Source organism: Rattus rattus, chromosome X (genome assembly GCF_011064425.1).
Source record: "Rattus rattus isolate New Zealand chromosome X, Rrattus_CSIRO_v1, whole genome shotgun sequence".
NCBI classification, from domain to species: domain Eukaryota; kingdom Metazoa; phylum Chordata; class Mammalia; order Rodentia; family Muridae; genus Rattus; species Rattus rattus.
Window position 1 is genome coordinate 98,728,399 of NC_046172.1, and position 4,401 is coordinate 98,732,799.

The following is a 4,401-nucleotide window of genomic DNA, read 5'->3' on the forward strand; positions in this document are numbered from 1 at the left end:
ATTGGACATTGAACTGCCTGAGGATCCAGCTATACCTCTCTTTGGGCATATACCCAAAAGATGCCCCAACATAAAAAAAAAGACACGTGCTCCACTATGTTCATCGCAGCCTTATTTATAATAAGAAGCTGGAAAGAACCCATGCCCTTCAACAGAGGAATGGATACAGAAAATGTGGTACATCTACACAATGGAATATTACTCAGCTATCAAAAACAACTTTTATGAAATTTGAGGCAAATGGTTGAATTTGGAAAATATCATCCTGAGTGAGCTAACCCCAATCACAGAAAGACATACATGGTATGCACTCACTGATAAGTGGCTATTAGCCCAAATGCTTGAATTACCCTAGATGCCTAGAACAAATGAAACTCAAGACGGATGATCAAAATGTGAATGCTTCACCCTTCTTTAAAAAGGGGAACAAGAATACCCTTGGCAGGGAAGAGAGAGGCAAAGATTAAAACAGAGACTGAAGGAACACCCATTCAGAGCCTGCCCCACATGTGGCCCATACATAGAGCCACCCAATTAGACAAGATGGATGAAGCAAAGAAGTGCAGACCGACAGGAGCCGGATGTAGATCGGATCCTGAGAGACACAGAATACAGCAAATACAGAGGCGAATGCCAGCAGCAAACCACTGAACTGAGAGAATGGGACCCCGTTGAAGGAATCAGAGAATGAACTGGAAGAGCTTGAAGGGGTCGAGACTCCATATGTACAATAATGCCACAACCAGAGCTTCCAGGGACGCCATCACTCTAAAGATTCATACATGGACTGACCCTGGACTTGACCTCATAGGTAGCAATGAATATCCTAGTAAGAGCACCAGTGGAAGGATAGTCTGGGTCCCAAGAGACTGAACCCCCGAGTGAATCCAGACTGCTTGGGGGAGGGCGCAATGGGGGAGGGTGGGGAGGGGGAACACCATAAGGAAGGGGGGAGGAAGGGATGTTGAACTGTTAAACTATACAAATGGTTTCCTTCTCCTAGAAAGTGAATAACACCATCTTGTGTGAGGTCATTTTCTCTACCAACTGCGAGCACCTGTTACCTCTGCTGTACATGGCAAATCACACACAAAACACCAAGTAACTAAAAGCTACATGACATTTACAGCAAATCTTGTTGAAAATCTGGTGACTTTAGCAGCGAAGGTCATAGAAATGTCGTATGTACAGTGGCACAAACTAAGCAAGTATAATAACATTTCAAAATCATTTTGAAAGTCAAAGTCAGTAAAATCAAAAGCAAAGTAAAAATAGCAAAAGATAAGTAAAATTAACTCAAATTGCTATGACAACTCATTATGGAGATATATATAATAGCAAAAACTGAAGAGCAATTCCCTCCTGAAAAAGTAACACACTTATTCCTTTGTAACAAACAGCTGAAAGCAGACTTTCTCAAATGCTCACACAGATAAACGGAAGGGTAACTACAGCTTGACTGAAAGGCAGTCCTAAAGTCTGGAACCAACTAGAGTTTTCCTGAAGGCTGAATGGCTGAAAAGCAAAGAGCCAAAAAGTTTTTGAAATGGCAGTCATTTCATAGTATCTGTACACAGTGTCACAGTATCCACTATAGTAGGCATTTTTCACGACACAGGACACCAGTACTATCCTCCAGCCAAAATCAGGCATAGGATTCTTTTTATGTCAACAAACTCTACAAATTAAACTATCAAAGCATGACATTAAAATATCTTAAAACACCATATATACCCACAACATTTTCAGCTATTTCTAGTTATGGTCTATAATAGCAATAAAGCACAGCAGAAGACAAAGCCAGTCACACTAGTGAGTTTAGCGCTCCATTTTTAAAGACAAGTCTGACTTACATTTGTTTAGCATTAATATCAAAATTTGATGACAAATATAATTATACAAACATTTTAAAGAAAAAACCATAATCCATTGAACAATGAATACGTGTTCAAAATGAAATTAAAAGTAGTTTCACAGCCAATTGGAACTAGACTGTGTGAGAGTGGGGGTGGGGTGAGCTTCTGAGTAACGCTGAGAGGACTGAGAGGACGTCCGATAGTTTATACGCAAATCAGTAGAACAATTGGACAACCTGCTTTCATCCAGGAGAGGTGAAACATTCTAAAACTGATTGTTGGTGATTGTTGTAAAGTGTATAGCTAGGCCTGGTGCCTGACACCTTGAATCCCAGAGCTAGGATGCAGGCAGATCTTTATGAGTTTGACGCCAGCCTGCTGGACATAGTGACTCAGGGTAAAGACAGAACTACATAGTGAGAACTCCTTGTTTTCAAAACAATCCACAGTGAATATCACTACAACTGAATTGTATACTTCAAATAGATTAAAATGTATATGGTATGCCAATTGTGTATTTTTGGGTGTTTGTTTGTTTGTTTTCGTTTGTTTGTATTGATACAGGAAACTCTTCTTGCCCAACCTGGCTATTCTAGAATTCACTATGAAGACCAGGCCAAACTCAAAGAGATCAGTGTACTCTGCCCTCAATAGCACTAGGATTAAAATGGCAGTTATCAGGCCTAGTTGATTTGTGCTATTTTTACTGCTTTAGGTGAGAGATTGCTCGAAAGTGGTTAAGAAACACTTGCTGTTCTTTCAGAGGACCAAGTTCTTAGCACCCACATCACATGGCTCACAACCACTGGTAACTCCAGCTCCAAGAGATCTGATGCACCTTCTGGCCTCTTCAGGTACTTGCATACATGTACACACATATTTAATAAATAATAAAAAGATAAATCTTTAAAAGTAACACACATCTTTTGACTTTACAACTCAAGATACCCTAAAAAGACATTCGCGACTGTTTTGATATCGTGTGAAAAATATTAGAGAAATGTTTTCCTCGGTTTTCAGTAAGTCCCCTGCTCAGAAGCAAATTCTAAAAATATCTTGTCAAGATATATGGATGTCTCCACAGATTCTAGCACTTGCTCTTCAAGATTCTTTCAGAGATCTCAACAGCACTTAAATAACGCTCACAATCCTCTGTGAGAATCTAATGCCCTCTCTTCTGACAAGTACACCTCATTCACCAATACCCATAAGTATATAAGCATTCTTGCTACTTCTCTCCTTAGCATTTTGAAACTATATTTTATGTGCTTTCTTAGCTATCCTGCTCTCTTATATGTCATCTTTTGCAGACAGAAGAAATGAGGCTTAAATTAAGCAGCATAGATTTTATTCCTAACTATTCTATTTATTAAGTCTGATACTTTCGAAATGTATCTAAACTTTTATAATACCTCAGCTTCTCCTTCTAGATATGGGAACAACAGTCCTTACCTCTTTGCACACCCGTTCGTTTTGTTAAATGTGTAAATACATTCAATGCTTGGAATTAATACTGGGCTCTGTCATTAGTATGAATTAGAACAATTCAGTGATCTGCACTATCATAAACACTAATTGGACATAAAATTATCTCATGTTCTCATCAGTCCCTGGCTGGATCTATGGCTATTTCAGAGAGTGTGTGCATTTTAAAGTACAGTGCTTTTACAAGTCACTGTTAAGCAAATGCCTATTCATTAATGTTTCAATGGATATTGCACCTGTATGATGACAAAAGGCACTTGAAAAAATTCTTGCCTATCCAAAACCCATTTTAATAAATACCAAGTTGTATAAGAAAGGTACAGATATAGAATGATGGCATTGTTTCCACTGCTGCTCTTTTACTTTCAATTTGTTAAATTAAAAGACTAAAAGCCTGTAAAAGATCCTGGGCTAAAAGAGCTTTATAACAACACTGCACTTCCTCCTTTCCTCCTCCTCCCCCTCCTCCCTCCTCCTCCTCCTCCCTCCCTCTCCTCCTGCTCCTCCTCCTCTCCCTCCTTCTCCTCTTCTTCCTTTTCTTGCTCTTTTTTTTGAGATAGAGTTTCTCTGTCTGGCGCTAGCTGTCCCAGAACTTGCACTGTGGACCAGGCTGTGTTGAAACTCACATAGATCTGCCTGCCTCTTCCTCCTGAGTGCTGGGATTAAAGGTGTGCTGCTAGAGCTTCTAAAATGATTAATACATTAGCTTAGAAATGAAACATGTTCAACTCCTAGCTGTTTCTCATAGCAAGTAACTCAAACTCATCTGTGTATGTGTGTGTGTGTATGTATATATATATATATATATATATAATTCACAAAAATAAATTAAATGATGATAACTTACATTTCAAAAGGAAAATACTGGTTACAGGTAATACTCTTTCTGCTGCCTAACTCCCAGACACCCTGCAATATCAATAAAACAATTTTAGCAGAAAGAAAGCATGGTCTATTATAAAAGGTATTATGATTTTTTAACAGTTAAAAATACTTCTATACAAAAATTATAATAAAACTAATTTTTTCCAAAACCACTTTTGATTTTTGATGCCAAAAT